The 22,204-nt window shown below is 33.9% G+C and overlaps 1 long non-coding RNA gene across 3 annotated transcripts in view; it reads left to right on the forward strand.

The window, feature by feature from the left end:
- LOC110282747 (uncharacterized) overlaps positions 1-22,204 on the forward strand; it is a 386,528-nt gene that overhangs the window by 175,467 nt on the left and 188,857 nt on the right. For all 3 annotated transcript variants that reach the window (XR_015432450.1, XR_015432449.1, XR_011636063.2), the window contains exon 2: positions 20,466-20,605. This is a non-coding gene — a long non-coding RNA (uncharacterized LOC110282747). The remainder of the gene's footprint in view (positions 1-20,465; positions 20,606-22,204) is intronic.

Consider the following 22,204-nt stretch of genomic DNA (forward strand, 5'->3'; position numbering starts at 1 on the left):
AAGTTACCATCGTTTTCTCACCGCTATAGGTAAAATTTATTGCCATATTATAGCCAAAGGGAACTTATTGTTAATTGTAATTTTGATCACTTTTCGACTAGTTCAAATTTTAAGAGTTCTTTGCTGGAGGAAAATGCAAATTTCAGTCGTTTTCGGATTTCTAAACTAAGAATTCATATCGACTTATTATCGTCTAATAGAATATATCGTCAATCACAATTTTGATAACTTTGCGATCAACCAGAGTGCTCAAAGTCCTCTTCTGGAGCTGTGTACCGAACGGCTCTATAAGTCTGAATTGTTGACAGAGTGTTAAAAGCAGAATTTATAGCTACATTTTCAATAAAAATAATTTATCGTCAGTCAAAATTTCGACCACTGTTCGACTGGCTTGCCTTTTAACTGAAACTCTGGGCGATAGTATAATCATTTCAATCGTTTTCTGACTATTGCTTGTAGATTTTTATTTTTTTATGTAGAATTATTATCACCGAATAGAATTAATAATCACTCGAAATTTCAACCAATTTTCTTATTAGCTAGCATGTTTACATTTCTACTTGAGCTTTACGTGTGAAGCCAATGTGAGCTATAAGCTTGCATAAGGTTTCAAAAGGTTTCAAGCAAAGTTTATTGCCAAGCTAAATTCGACAGCTTTACGATATAAGCAAGTAGACACAAAATTAAAATAATGAATAAAATAAAAAAATTTAAAAATCAATTTCTTCCCCTTTCAAATCGACAAAAGGGAGAAGATAATTTTGAAATGAAAAATAGTGTTTGAATCGCCCTTGATGTGTGCTGTGTCTCTTGTAATAAGTTTGGAGAAAATAAAATTATTTCCCCCCTGTTTTTTCGTCTACTAGAAATGTAGATCAATGTGTCTTGTTTTTAAAATTTTTATTATAATTGCTTTAATTCAACTTTATTGTTCAACAACAAATTTGAAATCTTACCTCCAAAGATTTTTTATCTCTTCTCATCAAGTCTTTAATCCAACCGATTCTGACTAATTAATTTAGTTCTAAATTCTCACTTTCACTTCCGATGTTCAAAATTGGGCGCAATTCGGAAAACACATTAAAAATTCTCCAGTGGCCAATAACGCTCGCCAATATTTCCATCCGAATCGAAAGTGGAGAGCAGCAGCAGCAGGCTGAGGTAATGACTACAGAAACTTGAAGAAGTGGGTTGCGTCTTTCTGGAGGGTGCTTCTCTCCTCCTGTACTAACGACCACACACACCACTACAGTCCCTCCTTCCCTTGTTAAAGGCCCCGTTCGTCGCTTGTTAGTGGTTTGGTAGCCGTCCCTCTTGTCTTTCGCCGACATAGCCCCTTCAACATCACCCCAGGTTTATCTTTCCCCGCATCACCGCATCTTGTTAGAGTGTATTTCGGATATATGTAACGGCTCTTAAAAGTTAGATTTTGATCCTACAGCAAATGGTTAGACACAGAAAAATCGACTACTGACACTCAAAGAAAACATTAGGCAAATGAATGCAATAACAACTGAAGCCGTTACATTGCATTTTGTTTTGTACTTGACGTTATTTTTCAATTAAATGCAACAATGCTCCCCTCATGCATGTTCCAAAAATATTTGTTCGTTCTAGTGAACGAAATGTAAGACAATTGCTGACAAAAACAAAGTAACAGCTGGAAAGTGGTCTGACATATTAGATACATTTACAATTTGTAATTCGGAGAAAGATTTGTTATTATTTTTTATAACCGTCATTGAACAGCAGACCCAATTTTTGGGTTTACGACTATTAATGTTCAACTCCGTAGCCTTGTAATTTTAAACCCAACCTAGAAGACTAGGAAACTCCTGGATCAAGTATTAAGAGAAATTTGCTTTCGTGGAGGAAGGATGGAGCTAACCCGCATTTGCGTTACATGGAGACCACAAGAACATCCCATGGCTAGCCTGACGGCAAGGGGACTCTAACCCATGATCCGTCTACCACTGAGGATATTTCGCGTCAGCACTGTGATTGGTGCAAGCCGGATGCGGAATTCGCATCGATCAACCATCGCAGGGATTCGAACCCGGTTCACCTCATTGGAAGGTCTCGAAGAAAGGTTTTATTTTATTTTATAACCATCGCTGAACAGCCGACTCAATTTTGGGTTTACGACTACTAATGTTCAACTTCGTAGCCTTGTAATTTTGAACCAATCCAGAAGACGAGGAAACTCCTAGATCAATACCCCCAAGAGGTATGATTTGTTTTGGGAACGTGGAGGACTTTGAGACTTGACAGATTTAACGTGCATCCATTTACTACACGGAGAGTCTTCAGCAGGCGAAGATCGAACCCACGACTTCTTGCACATTCGCCCAGTGCACTACCAATCAGGCTATCCCGGCCCTCAAAGAAAGATTAAAAAGGGGAAAAAAAATTGGCTGCAAAACGTATTTTTCATATAAATAATACCACAAATACCAGTACCATAGATTGTCAGGTGCCTGACAATCTATGGTACTGGACAACTGTAGGAAATATCAGCTCACACCTGACAACTGTAGGAAATATCAGCTCGCACCTGACAACTGTAGGAAATATCAGCTCATAATCATGCTATAACATAGCTATCTTAAAAAGGAATTTTCAAATTTGACAGTGCCGACGTAAATTATCCTCAGTGGTAGACGAATCGTGGGTTAGAATTCCTTTTCCGTCGGGATAACCAGGCTATGAGGAGTGCAAAATCAATCTAATATAGATCAATTTGACACTTTATTAAATTAGCTACAGATTAGCTCGTACTTAGTTCAACATGCACCAATAATTTTTAGCATCATGCGTAAGTAATCCAGCTAAGTAATAACATGGCATGGCCTTGTACGAATATTACTTGCAGTGATTATTAAGGTGTGTTAAGATTACACATTATTGCAAATTTTGGATCAAGTTGAACCATAATATCGTTCGAATTCACTGAAACCTTATTATGGCGCTAAATTGAAACATATTATCCCACTTTTCAAACTTATTGTTGTAAAAAGATTGTCTGTAACGGAAGCACGGTTCATAAGTTAGCACCTTATTGAGAATGCAACAAATTTGCTCCTCATTAAGGTTCAAACAACCAATATCGTCGTTCAATGTTGAACAGTAATTTTTAAGTATATAACTTTTAAATAAAGTGGATTCGAAAACGATTAGATTTCCCCTTAAAGAGATTTGTCGAATTTCAAGCTCCGTAGAACACGTAAATAGTAACATTTTTTTTTAACCTTCAGATTGTAACCATGAGCAATTTCCTCGCTGGAAATAAAAATGGCGAAAATTGGCGAACGGAAGCTGGAAAAAAAGACAGAGAAAAAAAACTAGTAATAGGGCTATGGTTGCCATTCCATTGCAGGTGTTGATATATATTTGGCAGTATTTCAAGGTGCCATGCACAGGGCGGAAGCCGTTCACACCCAACCATTAGTTCTTTTTTTTTTTTTTTTTTAAAAAAAAAAAAGCTTCCACTTCTCCAAATCCCTGGACAAATGCCAACGCACGCATATGTCCATGGTTCGGTAATGTCCGAGAATCGCAAGATGAAGATGATGTCCTTGCTAGAGATGTTGTCATAGGAACAGATCTCAGGAATTTTTTTAGGAGGAGTTAAACCATTTTGTGTTAACTTTTCAGAGATGAAACATTATTATTATTTTTAAAAATGCATTTAAAAAATGTTCCACAATGTTAAGAGAGAAAAAAAAGAAGCTTTATTTCGTGGTCAAAACACCACATCCAAAAATGAATAAATAACCCAGCAAAAGTCTACTGAATAATTTTTTATTTCTTGCTGTATGAGAGTCTTCATTTCTATGATGATTAATCCCTATCATACTCTGCAGTTTAACAGGAAGATTTCGAGCTTTCATCCTGCAATTTCACGTACGTATGTCCTGCACAAGTTCTGTAAAGAATCAAGATTATTCCGCAGTAAATGCGTTGTACTAAACCAACTTACGTGTAAGTGCAAGATACTACTTGGAAGTGCTACATTTTCATACTATATTCTTTATGAAATCGTTACTATCTATATATATATTTCTCTTCCACGGCGACAAAAAAAAGCCTCATTACAACTCCCCGAATGGCAACGCTAGAAAATCGATCAATGAATGCCGCTAAAATTGTCACATGCCAAATCTAGCTGAGGTAGCTCAACATATAGCGCTTTTAAAAACGGAAACTGAAATAACCAGAGAAAGCATTCGCATCAAATGTGATCTCTTCCGAAATTCACCCTAACAGCTGCGGCAATCTCATACTATTAAGCTAAGCAGAAGTGAGTAGTCTTTGTCGATAGATCTCTATTTCCGTATTTTGTCGAAAGCGCTTTTTTTCACGAATTTATATATTACGAATTTATTTGACGATTTTTTGATTTAAATCACGAATTTATTTGTTTTATTATTGTTATTAGTTATTCATTGAAAAATTAGTCTCAGTCGTGCTGTTACGCCTTAAGATTTTATACTATAGCACATTTCTAATAGGTTTAACGAATTACATGTCATTTATTTGAATTCAAATTTGTTTTATTGACTTAGTATTTACTAAAAAGATGTAATTTTTTTTTAAAAAAAAGTTGTTATATGAATTTGAATGATTGTTTTGAATTCTTAGAATTTTGCGCAGTTGCAATGTACCTAAGTTAGTAGCGAGCGAAGCAAACCATATAAGATTGCGTAGCAATTTTCAGGGGTTAGCGAGCAGGGGGCGCAGCTCACTAGTATTTTATATTTCCCTGTTATATTTTATAAAATCGAATGCAAAGAACAACGAAATTGTACAAAATATTCATCATTCATCTTCTCCTCTTCATTCATAATAAATCAAAGATCCGGATGCTCTTGAAAAAAAAACATATCGCATTCCTTTTTTTTTCCCCGCAATATTTCATTCATGGTCAAAATACCACATCCGATAATTAATAGCTAATTTCAACAATGTCTACTGAATAATTTCTTTGTTTCTCGCTTGCGAGAATCCTCATTTCTATTTCCTCACTAAGCACACATAAACTCAAGAGACATTATTGTACTTACATTACTATCGAACGCATAGGCCTACGGAATCGAACGAAATTCCCCATGGAGCTCTCGAAACACGCATACATAAAATGTGTTCCGTTTGCCATGAGTGTGTGTCAACATGAAATCGCGCCTACGGAGGGGTGGGAGGTAGGAAACGACGCGGGTAATTTTCTCTCGACTTCGCTTCGACGCCGAGGAGAGAAGTCGGGTGGATATGAGGGGTGTTTCGGAAAATTTAAAATAAATATTTACGGAGAGCTAGCTGTTCCAGGAGGATTGTTTGATGGAATTTTGAGGGAGGGAGATGGGCTTGTCTTAGGCCTCTTATGTGTTCTGTGTTCGCTTGGGGAGATAGGTATAAGAACATTTCATTGATGTGGTCAGTGTGAACAGCGAATTGAGGAATGGGGTTGTTCGAAATTTGGAAAGATAGCGGTGAAGTCTTTTTCTTTGATTTTACTTTCCGCCAAATGCATTTGAAAAGGATCGCCAATATCATTATAGAAGGATCATAATTTGATGTTCAGTTCAGATTGTATAAAACCTATAAAGTAAATGAATCATTGATGCAGGTTTTGGATTGTGTAAAAGAAAGTTGAATTTAACCCACACCAAAATTTTCTTTTGTATTTTTTTCTCAAATCTGTGACGTCAATAAAATTGCTTACATTTTTATTCAATGTTGAAAATAAATGATCCAATATCCGAAAATAAATAATTTTGATGTGAAAAATTTATATTTCATTAAATAAAAAATTATTATTGTGATTTTTTTTATGGCCCGTTAGCTTTCAGTTTTATTGAATCTGCTCAGATAATACAGAGTATGTATTAAAATAATAATAGTAAAAAAAAAACATTGGTTCTGAGCTGAAATAATTTTTATAGCATTAAAATCAGACACAGATCATTTTACACGAATAAACATGCAAAGGTTTAAGTATCGAAGAATACAAGTAATTTTGAATAAAATATATTTGGAACCTTAAGTAAATTGATTTTATCTGACAACGCGTTTTATATTAATTCATATTATACGCGTTAATTGTAATAATGTTGAAAGGGCGCCTCTAAAGGAGCCTGAGAAAAGGGGAAAACAATTGCAATCTGGTCTCCTCTATGAACATATAACAATTTCAGGCCGGGATAGCCTGGTCGGTAGGGCGCTGGGCCCATATCCAAGAGATCGTGGGTTCGATCCTCGCCGGCCGAAGACTCCCCGTGTAGTAAATGGTGACTGATGCACGTTAAATCTGTCGAGTCTCAAAGTCCTCCATGTTCCCACAACAAATCAATACCTCTGGGGGTACTGATCCAGGAGTTTCCTTGTCTTCTGGATTGGTTCAAAATTACAAGGCTACGGAGTTGAACGAAAGTAGTCGTAAACCCATGAAATTTGGGTCGGCTGTTCAACGACGGTTATAAAATAAAATAAAAAAAAATAACAATTTCGGTAAAAAATTTAAATTGAAAAAAAAAATGATTAAAAGCTTTAAAAAAAAAAACCAGTAGGACAATTCAGTTAACATGCAAATGATTAATTTTCTGACTATGTTGATCATACAATAATTTTATTTTGTTTTATAACCGCTGTTAAACAGCCGACTCAATTTTCGGGTTTACGACTACTAATGTTCAACTTAGTAGCCTCGTCATTTTGATCCCAATCCGGAAGACAAGGGACCTGGACTAATTATTAGGAGAAATTTGCCTTCTTGGAGGACTTTTTGATGGAACTAAACCCTCATTTGCGTTATATGGAGAGGAAAACCACGAGAACCTCCCACGGTTAGTCTGACGGTAAAAGGACTCTAACGAATGATCGGTCTACCATTGAGGATATTTCACGCCAGCACTGTGGTCCGTGCAAGTAAGATGGAGATTCGTATGGACAAGCCATCGATGGGATTCGAACCCAGTTCACCTTATTTAAAGGAGAACTCTCTATCCCCTGAGCAACATGCAATAATGTCATTAAGCACAAAAACACATAGATCACACATCTCAATTTGTTAAAAATCAGATAGTCAATCGAAAAGATTGATAAGCACAATGAATCCTAGAGTCACGGTGTAATTTGAGTATCACCAAATACTGGGCCTAAAGAAATTGGTAAACATGACATTATATCCATATTATTTTACGATGAAATTTCGAAGATCATAAATTTTTCTTAAGAATTTTCAAATATTGCTTTTAAACATTTAAAATGTTCGGCGTACTAAAAATTCCAACATTTAATAAACATTTAGTCGATAATAAAATATATTTTCCAATTCTCGCAATATATTTTTTTTAACAATATGCTCTGATAATATTACAATATATTTTTAATAAATTCAGTAATTGGGATTAGATAAATTGTACAATTTATAGGTAAAAAAGCCAAATGCATCTATGCTACGTCAAACTAAGAGTTTAAATGATTAGTAACAGTGTCAATAATATCTACTCAAGGTAATAAAACGCAAGTAACTGATACAAAAAAAAAGAAAAAACAATAATTAGATTACAAACAAAAAAGAAAGAGGACAAATTGCACGGTAGCATTACGAAACTTTTTGTTGTTATTGCAAAAACTCGGTAAATTTGACCGCATTCTAGTCGTTTTGACCATAATTTTTTTTCAGTTTGGCTATGGCTTTTGGAATCGTGGATCTAAGATAGAAGGAAGGAAGACAGATCTATTTTCCTTGGGGTGATTTATTCCAAATTGTTTATGCTGACAATTTGTACAAGTTATTATAATAGTCTTTCTTCGTAAAGGATAATAAAATCTTAATACTCAAATACAAAGACTCAATTGTTACTAAAAAAAAGTTCTCTGTATAATTTAATTCCTTATCAAAAGTGCACAATTTTATTTCATTTTATAACCGCCGTTAAACAGTTGACCCAATTATCGGGTTTACATCTGCAACTGTTCAACTACATAGCTTTGTAATTTTGAACCCAATGCAGAAAACAAGGGGTCTCCTGGATCAAGTATTGGGACAAATTTGCCTTCGTGGAGGCCTTTTTGATAGAACTAACTCGCACATGGAGAAGACCACGAGAACCTCTCACGGTCGGCCTGAGGCAAGGACAGTTTTGGTGGTTGTATTTAGAATAATACTACGAAAGGTGCATCTTAAGTTTCCTATGATATATTTTATAACCGTCATTGAACAGTCAATCCAATTTTGAGTTTACGGCTATCAATGCTCAACTCTGTAGCTTTGTAATTTTGAACCCGTTCCAGAAGACAAGAGGACTCCTGGATCGTGAATCGGGAGAAATTTGCCTTCGTGGAAGACTTTTCGATGGAACTAATCCGCATTTGCGTTACATGGAGAGGAAAACCTCCCACTGTTAGTTTGAAGGCAAAGGGATTCCAACCTATGATCCGTCTACCACTGAAGATATTTCACGTCAGCAGTGTGGTTGGTGCAAGCCGGTTGGTGCAAGTCGTATCGACCAGCCATCACTAGGATTCGAACCCGGTTCACCTCATTGGAAGGCGAACGCTCTATCCTCTGAGCCATCACTGCTCAAAGTGCACAATTTGTTATGGGCAAATACTCACGTTATTTATGACTGAAAAATATTCAATGCAAAAGTTCAGTTACTCAATAACAGAAACTTAATTCGCACTTAATAATGAAGCACGTTAAAATAATAGACAAGATTTTTTGGGGGTTAGTAAAAAATCCCAATAGCTGAGAGAAACTTGGTCAGGTTTTAAGGAATTCTTTTTGATTTAAAAGATATTATCTCGATTAGTGATTAAGGTTCATCGCAATTTAAAAGAGAAAATTGGAAGGGAAAAAAATGTAAGGATTTCTACGTTTTGGTAATGAATCTGGATTTTCGTAGCACAAAGTTTATAAAAAAAGTTACTTAATTGGCAAAATATGGAGCTGCTAATAGTGAAAAACTGAAAGACAATATTTTCATAATAATTACGATTTGCAGCAAAACCATGGTGAAGTTTAAAAAAAAAAATTAATAGACACTCATATAATTGTTCCAGTTGAAATGGCCTGTCATGCAGCATTGTTTTACACTTTCTGTTATCATCAGCAACATCTGTTGACGAATTTTGTAACTAATTTTGAAATATGTTGGGAAAATGCTGGTTTCTAAAACAGTTGTTAGCGTTTTTATTATTACAATCCATCTTATCTATCCGTTTCATCCATCTTATTTTTCCTGAATCTTTTTAAAAAAATATTTAATGCTCACCTGAAAAAAAAGTGAGTTTAAATTTTTACGGGAGATTCAGAAAGATAGTTGCGACTGTATTTTTATTTGAAAACAACTTGGTTTGACAACTTGACAAAACAACAGCTTGACAAAACAATTTGAATTTGGATCAACATGCATCATTCATGATTTTCTAGAACTTTTTATTTTGTTTTTCTACGTGATCATGTGTTTATTTTATGTAACAAACTTTAAACTTAATGAAAATGGAATGCAGCGTATGAAGCAGAAATAATTCTATATAACCCCACCCCGGGAAGGGGTCGACCTAAAAGCGCCAATTTGCCTTTGCTTTACAATTCTTTTTTGCTCTCAGGTTAAAATTTGTCTAATTTTTGTGATAACGAAGGAAGGAAAGGATTTTATTAAATAAATTCTGTTGAAGTTAATATTAAGAGAGTTTTATCCTATGTGTGAATGGTTTTCGTAATAGGGAAACTTGATGTAATGATAATCTAACTTTAAAATAGAATATACAAATTTTGAATCATAGTATATTGGTTGAAAATCACTTCAGAAGAGAGCTATCAAACGCAGGTTTAAAATTTACTAAAAAAAAGTCAATAGAATGCCGATTTTGCAAACTTTGAAGAAAACAATGATATGTCTCTGCTTTTAAAAAGGTCTAAAAATAAAGATTGAATTCTAGTTTTAAAAGACCATGATAAGGAATGATGGACAATAAGGAAGATGATGATTTAATTCAGCTTTAAAACTCCTGTACAAGACGAAGATAGAATGCTAGTTTTAAAATCCTTAAAGATGATAACGGTAGAATGATAATTTTTAAAAACTCTAAATTTTTTTAGAATTCAGGCTTAAAAAAACAGTAGTAATAAGAGACGATAATGATAGAATGTTGAATTAATATCTAAAACAGTAAACAGTATAATGCTGATTTTAAAAAACCCTAAAAAAGACAGAGAATTTTAGTTAAGATAAAACATCATAACGAAAACGATTGAGTACAGGTTTTTAAAACCCTAAAAAAAACCTTGATAGAATGTTTATTTTGAAATACTTTAGAAATACAAAACAAAATGCTATTTTTAAAAAAAATCTTAACAAAGACAACAATGGAAGATTCAAATTCTAGTTTTAAGAAATCCCAAAGAAGAAAGATAACAATAGAAAGCCTGCTAAAGAAGACAAAGATAGAAGATTCGAATGCTAGTTTTGAAAAATCCGAAAAAAGAAAGATAAGAATAGAAAGCTTGTTAAATTAAAACCAACAAGAAAGCAACAATAGAAGATTCGAATGCTAGTTTTAAGAAATACGCAAGAAGAAAGATAACAATAAAAAGTTTGCTAAAAAAGACGACCGTCGAAACTTCTTCGAATGCTAGCTTTGTAATCCTAAGGAAGAAAGATAACAATAGAACGTCTGCTAAAGAAGTCAAAGATAGAAGTTTGAATGCTACTTTTTAAAAACTCCTGAAGAAGAAAGATAACAATAGAAAGCTTGTTAAAGAAGACAATGATAGAAGTTCGAATGCTAATTTTAGAAAATCCCAAAGAAGAGAGATAGCAATAGAAAGCTTACTAAAATAAACCCTAAATAAAACAACGATGGAACACTGATTTTTTTTAAAGAATATAAACTACTGAAAAGATTTACAATTGTAAGGGAAATACAAGCCAGAATGAGGCACTATCATGTAATACTTATTGCATTGAAAAAAAAGTTCTATTATTAAATTCTATTTTTAGGGAATCCAACTAAATGCAGCATTAAATACTTTTGGAACTGTTGTACTAAGTGAATTCATAGATGCAGAGACTTGCGGCGATAATTCTGCCAAAAATAGTAAACCCATTCACACCTTGCTCTTGAAGAGATCTTCTTTTCCAACTCAGCATCTCTCCCACATCCCTCCCCCCCTGACACCTTGGATGCGGATTAGAGACAGTGAACGCTCGCCCAGATAGAGGATGGAGAGAGAGAGAGAGAGCATCAAATATGGGCGTCGGTGGTCCACCCCTCTCCTCCCGCATCGCCACCACCACCCCCGCCTTTTTGGTCGAGAAGAATGGCATCTCATTTCGCAGGAATTTTCAATTTTCGTCCTCCGTTTTGTGCTTGGAAGGGGGGCTAATCCCTGGGGAAGACCCCCGCGCCTGCCAGATTGACAGGACCCCGGTTTCCTTCCGATATCGTCTGCCGGAAATAGATCCCACCTACACAAGACCGTGTTGGAAAAGGAACGACGAGGAGAAAGAATCTGCGAACTGTCTTTCGAACCCTCTTTAGTTCTTTTTCGACTGTTTTGTACCATATATTTATATGGGGCATCTATTTTTCTCCGTCTTGTTCTGAGGAGACAGACTCTGTGCAATCGAGCGGTTGTAACGAATCGTTTTGCAAACTAACCAATCGAATACTCCAAGCTAATTTCTGTGGCTTGTCCAAACAACTTTAATTTCATTTTTGCTGCTCTAATTCAGTAAAATAATTTCGAACAATGCTGATTTAACAGCAGGATGCATGATATTTTAAAATTTAGTTTCATTTGTACAACGCTTCTAATAATAGTTAGTACCAAATGCTAAGTTTGAAATCAGTATAGAATACCAGTATCAAATATCAATATAGAAGTTCCAATCTAAGTTGAAAGGTGCCTAATAAGTGACTATTTCTTAACCCCTATTCAGGGTTAGTACTTAGACATGAGAAGGTCAGTGAAGACAACAGTGAGAAAATAATAGTCTTCTATTGGTTGTAATTCGAGTTTGTTTGTTGTTAGAAAAAAAATGCCTTTGTTGAGTTTTTAATTTTTTCATATTTAGCCAGCTGCATGCGAGGACTTTGTTCTGTTTCATACATTTTTTTGTCACAAAATTAACTGCATGGCCATGGTCGCGTGATTATTGTCAAATGATTTTCAAAGTTGTCATCAATAAAAGCTTGCTTTTTAAAAATGTTTTGGTTCTATCTTGCTATTTTGGTCAAATCCCATATTAGAACACATTTTTTAGATTTGGTAGATTTGTTGACACTTTTATTTCAGATAACACTGTGGTGCTGTTGAATAATTCAAATTTCTTCAAAACCCTTGTAATTTACATCGGTCATATGTTTTTTTAGATAAAATAATGAACATCGTAAAAGTGGTTATTGCTTTCATGGTATAGAAACAGCCTTATTAAAATTTAATGAAGTACAGCAATTGATTACGTATGGAATGTTCATTACTGTTTAATAACATTTATTGTTTTATTTAAACTGAAGAGTGTTATTTTACTGAAATAATGTTAGTGTCCAATCATCAAAAACTTGAAGTTGAAATGTTTTGATGCCAGATACAAATTATAGAAATGTTCTGATCTCATGGTAGTATTTTGATGTCATGAGACAGTCTTAGGTTAACAGTGTGGATTTAAACCTTATATTTTCCCACTTTTTTTAAAATCTCACTTATCATCATTTTTCATGAAATTGCTTTGATAAAATATTTGCTGATTTCTTAAATCGTGTTTTTCCAAAATCGCCTTTTAATGACAGTGATACTTCTTAGTTTTCGATGACATAATGACATAAAAAGTAATTTAAAATAATAAATTAAGAATGCTCCAATTCTTTTGGTTTTAGCTTTTTGTATTGTATACTCATCAATTAAATAGTCCTTTATGAAAAAATGCGTTACCTAAGAAAAATGATTTTGATTAAAGGAAACAAAAACATTGTCAGATTCCCAGTTCTATCAGCTGAGCAGGAATAGTTCTTTGGATAAAGCGATTGTTTCCCGAAGATAATATCCAGGCACGGACTCCTACGATAACTGGTAGATTCGAATGCTGCTCCAGGCTCTCATTGACCATAGTGCTATGTCAAATATCCCTCGTAGTCGACTGTTCTCCTAGATGCCTGGCAAACTGTGAGACGCTTTGTGACTTTCCTTTACATGTAACGCACTTGAATGCTTTTTAATTTCAATCAAGTACTTTAATTTCAATTCATTTCAAGAAGGTGAATTTGTTCTAAAGCTTGATCTAAATATTCCTTTGTCTTTTAAGCTGTGTTCAAAATTACATCATACTTCTAGACTCTAAGAGAATAAAAAGATACTTAGAATTCTAATGGTGATAGACGAAATCATGCCATAATTTCATAGAGTGGACATTTGCCTGAAAATAAATATTAAAGGGCAGATGGCAGCAGGTAAACCAGGGCAACTTTGTTAGGTTTCTATATTTAATCTTTGATTAGTTCGGATAACTTTGATGAACTTCAATAAGTTTGCCAGGTTTTAAAATTAATTCCTGACAATCTTGAACCAAATAGTAATAATTGAAGTAAAATTGCATCATCTATTGTTTGGTTTGAAAATTTGTTGGTGGTACAAAAAAATTGACTTTCCCCCTTAGACGATTTTTAGTTTTAAGATAGTCCTAAAATTCAATAGGGATCTATGATAAACTTCATCAGTTATATACTTATAAAAACCAACCTTAATTTAGATGACACATTCAATTGTACACTTAACAAAAATGTATCAGCATTACAAATTTTTTACGGAGAGTGACAGGTAAAAACATGTTCCAGTCCCTGACCGTAAAAATAAATTTATGATCACAACAGGACCATGAAAATGTAGGTCTACCAGTTGATTATTCTCATAAATAAATGACAACTGACTGTAAATTAATTTTATTGTCGTCAACAATATCTTTAGTCCGGTTTGGTACTGTTTGAGATACAGACGATTTGTTTGTCGAATTAAGGCAAACAGTGAAATGCGGCGAAATAGTGCAGTGCTGTCATCAGTCAAGGAGTGACAGAGACACGCGTTCGTCGTCCATGGTCACCAGTGTAGAAAGAGTTGAAGAGAGTTTTTTTTTTGTCGTGACTGTGATTGAATCCACTGCTTTTGTGTCCGTAGCCTGATGCTGTAACCACCAGGATATGGGTGCATATCCCCACATTGAGATAAAAAACGCTACAAAATAACGATCAATTCTATTTACTTTGTTAAAATTCGTTGCAATTATGGGTAATGGACTTTTTTTTTTAAAAAAAAAAAGGAGTTGACAGTATAAATTAACGGCCAATTCTAACAATTTTGCTGAAGCTCATTGCAATTACAGACGCTGTGATTTTCTTATGCGCAAAAAAGGGAGCTGGTTTATAAATTAATTTCCAACTTTCCTAACTTTACGTATACTTCTTAGGATGCGCGCTCCTTAATGGGAATTTTTAAAGCAGCTTGTTGCCGAATTATCAAATTTCATTTAAGAATACCATTTTTTCCCCTTTAATTCGAAACATTATCTTCAAATTTTCCTTGTTTCCTCTCTACCACATTTCCTTTTTACCATTCTTACCTCTTTTCGAAGCGACAGTACCGTATTTTCATTCTCACTTACTTTGCACTCTCTTATGTCGGCTGAAATCTTTCCCCGAAAGCTGGAAAGAACTTCTTTAATTCAGTCTCAGTTAAATTATCTCTCCTTTTCTCCTCATATAAACTCTCATCCCCCCCAACTCTCAATTCAAAGTGTTCCTCGTCTACTCTATGTGGTGCTCTTCTTTTATGTCTCTTCCCCCCTACTTTATTCATTCCCCCCCCCTTTTAAAATGTGCTGCCATGTACTAGGTATGCATGTATGGAAGCACGTCAATATGCTTTTATCGCAACAGCATAGAGATGCTTTCTTCCCTGAAAAGAAGACCGGGATTTTGCTTTCTTCGGCAACTCTTTAGTAGGATGTAAAAGTAACACGTGCAGGGAATGTATGCATAGTGCATCACATTGGTTGTGTTTTGAGGGACCATCTCAAAATTAAGAATTGATTTTTTTTTAAATTTTAAAACAAAGTAAGATTTGTAAATAAAATTTATAAAAAAATTCCGGATTTTTATATTTTTGCAATAGTTTTTAAGATACTCGTAGTTTTATCTTCGCTGCTAAGTTAAAATTTAAAACCAAATTTATAGAATTTTGAAACTTTATTTCGTGGTTATATTTTTCAATTTATTCTTCAATCTGTTAATTCTATTCTCAGAAATAGTAACTCAACATTGAAACATTATACGATGCAAAACAGCTATAGTCTTCTTATTCAGGTGTTACATTGAACTTAAATTTAAGAAGTTACATAATATCATCAAACTTAGCATCTTATTAAAGTTGCTGCAAAATTGAATGATATTATGGTTCAGAAGTGAGATAATATTTTTAACTTAGCAATATGTTAAAATTGGAATTTTTTTTTAAAACTATGTTAAAGTTCTGCACCAATGGTGTTCCCACCTTATCGTGGTGGTGTGGTTTGTGTGTGTTGTCGATCCCGAGAGCTATGCCGGCTGTAGCTTAGCTACTGGTAGGGTCACCCAAGCCGGACAGGTCGGAGGGGAGACACCAGACCAAGAGGAACACCCTGGTCCTCCAGGTTGGGGGTTGGGCATGAGGCTAACAACCCTATCCTATAAAAAACAAATTGTTACGAAGTCTAAAGAAGAGAATCCACGGCTGATCTTACGGAGACGACTTGGAAAACGCCTTTTGGAAATGAAATTTGGGACATGGAACGTTTTATCTTTATATTTAGTTGAGACTGATTTCCTTACTCTAAAGGAGAAAAACTGGCGAACAAATGTCAAAAGTAGAGAGAAGTGGATTCGAATTCAAAGGAAGGCACTGGCCCACCCTGGGCTGTCTAGCCAGATATGATGATGATGTTAAAGTTTACGAGTAAGATTATATGGTTTAACTTAAATAAGTTGAAGTCAGTTTAAACGATGTGATGGTTCAGAATACGGTTTGCAGTAAATTCTGAACAACATTATGATTCGAAATTAAAATAATATAGCTCAACTAATCAATATATTAAGTTTGCAGCAAATTTGAAGGATATATTGATTCAACAGTAAGATAATATGGTTCAACTCAGCAACATATTAAGTTTGCAGCAAATTTGAAGGATATATTGATTTAGCAGTAAGATAATATGGATCAACTCAGCAACATATTAAGTTTCCAGCAAATTTGAAGGATATGTTGATTCAGCAGTAAGATAATATGGTTCAACTCAGCAACATATTAAGTTTGCAGCAAATTTGAAGGATATATTGATTCAGCAGTAAGATAATATGGATCAACTCAGCAACATATTAAGTTTGCAGCAAATTTGAAGGATATATTGATTCAGAAACAAGATAATATAGTTTAACTCAGCAGCATATTAAGTTTGCAGCAAATTTGAAGGATATATTGATTCAGAAACAAGATAATATAGTTTAACTTAGCAGCCTATCAAGTTTGCAGTAAATTTGAACGATATTATGATTTAGAAGTAAGACAATACGATCCAACTTAGCAACATGTTGAATTTGCAGTAAATGTGAAAGATATTATGGTTCAATATGCTTCACAACTTCTAAAAGTGCTACCAACATTTTAATGATAAAAGGAATTGTTGTGGTAACAGTATTTAAACATCCTCTTGACGTAATAATATTTTTAAACTCAATTAAAATTATGCTGAAGGAATCAATATATCGGTGTCTTTTAATTATTACATTCATTGACCTCTCTTATCACAATGCAACATTGGGAATCCTGAAAACTGCTACCAAGTTGTATTGTTATTTCCCTCACTCAGAATATGCCAATTTGAATAGAAAACAGACTAAACGAAGACATAGGGATGGCTACAAGGATCAGAATTATCTCTACAGTTATCTCTACGACTCTTCTTCATTACGATGCATTTAGAACGGAACGAAATCGACACATTTAAATTTCAGTACAATTTTTGTTTCTGCACTATGGTTGTGCTTATCAACCTCTCCATAAATACATACTTTTATTTAAACCTGTAAAATTTAAATGTTAGATGAAATTCTTAAATTCTTACTTACCTCATTCTTACTTATATTATTCATTCTTCTCTTGCTTACCTCATCATTTTTATATCAGCAATTTTCTTTACTGATATTGATAAACGCATCTTACATAGAGCTTTCGTTAAACCTGACTATTTTTATAGTTACAGTCCCACAGTTGACTGATCATAAGACACGGTTCCTAGTAGATCACGAAAATCAAATACCAGAGGCAGCGGCGGTCAATGAGCGGTCGGGTGTCCCATTTTGATCTGCCTGCGAAAGGATTGAAGACGCGCGGTATTGGTCCTTGCTGACCATTTGTACCATAAAATGCTCGACTTTGCGAGGAAAGTCATTGGGCTAACAAAGCGTAGGAGTCTTTTTTTTCTGTAGAAGATCACAATTATGAGGGCATGTCTTCGGATTATTCTCAGGGTTGCTTCTTAGACCGTCGCCAAAAGTCCATTATGCAAGTCTAGGGCGAAGTAAGTAAAGCACTACTACTTCTACAAGAGCAAACTTTTTTCGGGGGTGGAGGAGAGGGACTTAATTGCAATACTTTTTTCATGTATAATATGAAAGAGCCGTTTTGTCTCAGGGATACAGCGTTCGCCTTCCACTTAGGTGAACCGGGTTAAATTCCAGGAATGGCTGGTCGATGGCCGCACCTGGCTCGCAATGACCACAGCGCTGACGCACAGTATCCTCAGTGGTAGGCGGATCATGGGTAAGAGTCCCCCTGCTATCAGGCTAACCGTGTGAGGTTTTCCTCTCCGTGTAACGCAAATGTGAGTTAGTTCCATCAAGCAATCTTCCACGAAGGCAAATTTCTCCCGATAAGCAAATCCAAGAGTTTCCATGTCTTCTGGGTCTGGTTCAAAATTACATGGCTATATTGGTAGCCGTAAACTTAAAATTGGGTTGGCTGTTTAACGTCGGTTATTATTATTTTTTCCAATGACCACCTTGATAATAACCTAGGTCATACCTGAAGGCCAGATTTGTTGGCCACTCTTTCAGGGGCACCATGTTAGGTGGGACAACGTTTCTCCCACAGTGAGGACATATAGTACAGAGAAGGGAAGAACATCCATGCCTTGCCCGGGATTCAAACCCAGAACCTTTCGGATGCAAGAGCAGTTCCCTAACCCCTACACAGGCCAGTCGGCTCAACGTCGGTTATTAAATTATATAATTTGAAGCTTAAGACGTACCTTTGGTAGTATTCTAAATGCAACCAGCAAAACTGAGTTTTAAGTAAGCTCAATCAGTGATTCTTTACAAAAACTACATCTTCTTTAATGTATACTGGATTTTAGAGAATAATTTTGAACTCATTTTTCTCCTCAATTTGACTGCTGGAAAGTTTGAAAGATGCATCTAAAGAAATGCAATAAACAAAAATGAAATCTCGGAACTTTTTGAAAAGCAATGAATTTTTACAACCCTTTTTCCTCGCAAAATGAAAATAAAACAGTAATTTTTTTCCCTTTTCCCTAAAACTACCCGAATTTTTCCCCAACTTTACAAATAATCTTCCTCGCGACCTAGTCATCTATTAAGAAAACCAACGACATCTCCAACATTTGCGAAGACGTCATACCAAGAACTCCGACCCCCCTATTCTTTCTCAAAAATGAACGCAAGTTCACCCCTTTCCGTCCTCAAACCATTTATTCTATTTTTTCCTTCTTTTTTATATTTCATTTTCGCTTGGATAAAAAAAATGAAAACCCTCATCTTCCATTGGAGCCTAGAATGCTAACCGCAATGAATGATTTTCGAAAAAATGTGAACCCTTTCCACCCGCGATCACGTTTTATTTCCTTGCTTCTTCTATATTAATATTTTATTTCATGTCGAGGGTGGCAACAGTGAGCGGGGGAAGGAATTTGAAAGGAGAATCTGGCAACAGGAAGTTTTCTTTGCATTTATCGGTTTATCCATTTCCGTAAATTGAAATATCTATTGCCGGCGCCAGTTGTTGCATATTTGTGTATTTAATTAATAAAAAAAAGTATGAGACTGTTGCCATTTGACAGTTACATATTTCTGATTTTTTTTCCAAAGAGAAGCAAATTTTTTCGTTCGTAAAGATCAGATTTGTTTATCATTTTTACAAGAGAAGACATCGTTTTTGTGCTGCATGTAAGCACATTTTAGCAGAAAGGAAAAATAACTACCTTCCATTTGGCTCTCCAAAGAGTTTGATTAAAAGTCAAAGTGAAATTTTGAGATCAAAAGTAAACAAATAAATGATACGTTACATTAAAACATATGAATTTTCTGGGTACATCAGGAAATTTAACACCGCTAGAGCGTTGGTAGTTGCAATTATACTTGGCTATTAGATATTTAAACCAGTTGCTTTAGAGGACGCCATATCACCGGAGAAACATTTCGCAGCAAATTCTTTTTCACCTCTATAACAAATTTAAAATTTTAAATACAGAAAAAACGAGTTCAGGTAAAAAGTAGGCCATGAATCTAATTTACTTTCATTTTGATACTTTTAAAATTTCTTTTTGGCATTTGAAATTTCATTACTTTTTCTGCTCCTTAAATTTTCAATTACTCCTGGAGATGAAAGAAAATTTGTGACCAAAAATTTTTCTCTTGCTATATCATCCTCATAGAAGGAACTATACCACGGGATAAACTTTTTATGGTAAATTTTGTTTAACCTACATTGGAAATTAAGAAAAGCAAGTTCAGGTAAACATTTAGTAAGCTGTGAAGTTCAAAAAGCTGAAATGTTTTCAAAATATCAAAATGCAAATAAATTATTACAGGATGCGTGGTTCCGAGTAATCCTGACATAATAAAAAGTCTGTTTAAAAACTATCATGTTGAATAATTTGATCTTTACAAAAACGCATGTTTTAGGAACTGCTGTTGTCCGAAAAAGTACTAAAGGTTGAACTTCAACACTCAGAAAAATCAATTCAAAGCCGAATAATATTACAATGCATTTTTCCTACACTCTTAACAAGGTGATAAATTGAACCATGTTTTAAACCATAATATCGTGTAGCTTAAAATGTACGATAACATGATTCAACTTAGCACCTTATTAAGTTCGGAACTAATTTGAACGATATTATGGTTTGTAACAATCTAAAATTTCTGATAATGAAGTGAATAACAACTTTGGAGATTAGCTAGATAATTAAATGTGAGAATATATGTAATGTATTTGTTAATATTTAATAAAGTTAATAGCTTTATTTAATTTCATAAAAAATTTATTTTTCTATAATTTTTTAAAAAAAAATGCTAAACTAGCATAACTTTTTTTTTGTTTGTATATTTTAATATTATATATATTTCTTATTTTTCAGGTTTAGTGGTTTTTACAATGAATGTGAATTGCAGTGAAATTTCATCTATTCAACTGACAAGAAGAAGTTTTAGATTCGAGAGGAAATTATTCAATTTCTAATGGATTACAACACTTATTAGAATTTACTTAACTGAAAAAGTAAGCCTTTATAATTTTATAGAAGTAAATAATTGAAAATACTATTTCGTTATCAATATTTTTTTTTTTTGAATTGAAAACTATTGTGAAATTATTTGGAGGAAAGTTTTTATACCCGCAAAAATACTTGGATTTGTGCATTCATGACACTTGAGATTACAAAGTTGCTTAGAAGTTATTTTTTATCCTTGGGATTATCTCTTTATTTTTTTTTAATTAGTCTAAGATGTTATCTTTTGGCATTATACTTTTGTCCCAGGGTTTATAACTTAGCTTTCGTTGTTTTTCTTGTAAGTCGCTTTTTTTTGTCTTTGAAGTTATCATTTTATTTTCTTCATTTCTCTCTCTATATTTATTTTCATTGTTTATTTCAGGAGTTAACACTTCACATCGCTTATTTGTATCAGTAGTTATTTTTTACTTCTACTTACTTAGGGAGTTATCTTTTTAATTTTTTTCTATTTATCTCAGAAAGTATTGTATTATTTCCTATGTTTGGCCATTTTATTTCCTTTATTTTTCTTAGTTATCTTTTTATTTCCCTTATTTCCAACTGAACTGAAAAAATCTGTACAATATTTTTATTTGTCTCAGGATTTATCTTTTTTTTACTTATATTTATCTCTTCAGTATCTACATACTGAAATTCGTAATTCGGGTATCAGAAGGGAAGATGTGTTGAGTACTCAACACCGTATTAATCACCATATGAATCACATTATTAATCACCATATTAATCACCATGTTAATCATCACATTAAATCACCATATTAGAAGGACAAGCGTTACTTACACAGTAAGAAGGGAAGATAGTAGAAAGAGGGGGGGGGGCATCTATGCCTCTGTTTGGGATTCGAACCCTGGACCTTTTTGAAATGAAGTCAGCTCCCTGACCATCATATAGCCTGGTTAGTCACTTATTTATCTCCTATAATAAAATAAGATATAATTTTATTTTATATATTTGTAAAATTTTATTACCTTCATTTACCACGGAAGTGATCTTTTCATTTTCGTTATTTGTCTGTTATCATTTTAATTCTTTTATTTATCTAAGAAAATTTTGTTTTATATCCTATGTTTGTCTTTTTTAATTCCGTTATTTGACTCAAGAATTACTTTTTTGTTTCCTTTATTTCTTACTAGAGTAAGTCTTTTCGTTTTCTTTTTCTTGTTTCTGAAGTGGTCATTTTATTAGTTTCTTTATTTGTCTCAGGAATTATATTTTACTATTCTAACAAAGATTCCAGAAAAATTTCTGATTTTAGGATTGAGGTGATTTCTAAAACAAAGTATCTCATACATTGCCCAAAAAATTGAAAAAAATAAAAATAAAATCCGCTACAGGATGAGGTAATAAAGATGACACCATACTATGGGAGAAATTTTTCATCGCTAATTGTCTTTCACTTCCATTGCTAATTGGACATTAAAATGGAAGAAAACGTGAGTTCAGACTAACCTAGAATAAGCCATGAAAATTCAATTGCTTAAAATTTTTTATTTTAAAAATATCAAAATGCTAAAAAAAATTTTTGGAAGAGAACTTCATTGCGTAATCCTAAGTAATCTTCTCATAATTTATTTTCATTTGATATT

This window comes from Parasteatoda tepidariorum, chromosome 3, assembly GCF_982258835.1.
Source record: "Parasteatoda tepidariorum strain Cologne lab strain chromosome 3, Ptep-v5.0, whole genome shotgun sequence".
Classification (NCBI taxonomy): domain Eukaryota; kingdom Metazoa; phylum Arthropoda; class Arachnida; order Araneae; family Theridiidae; genus Parasteatoda; species Parasteatoda tepidariorum.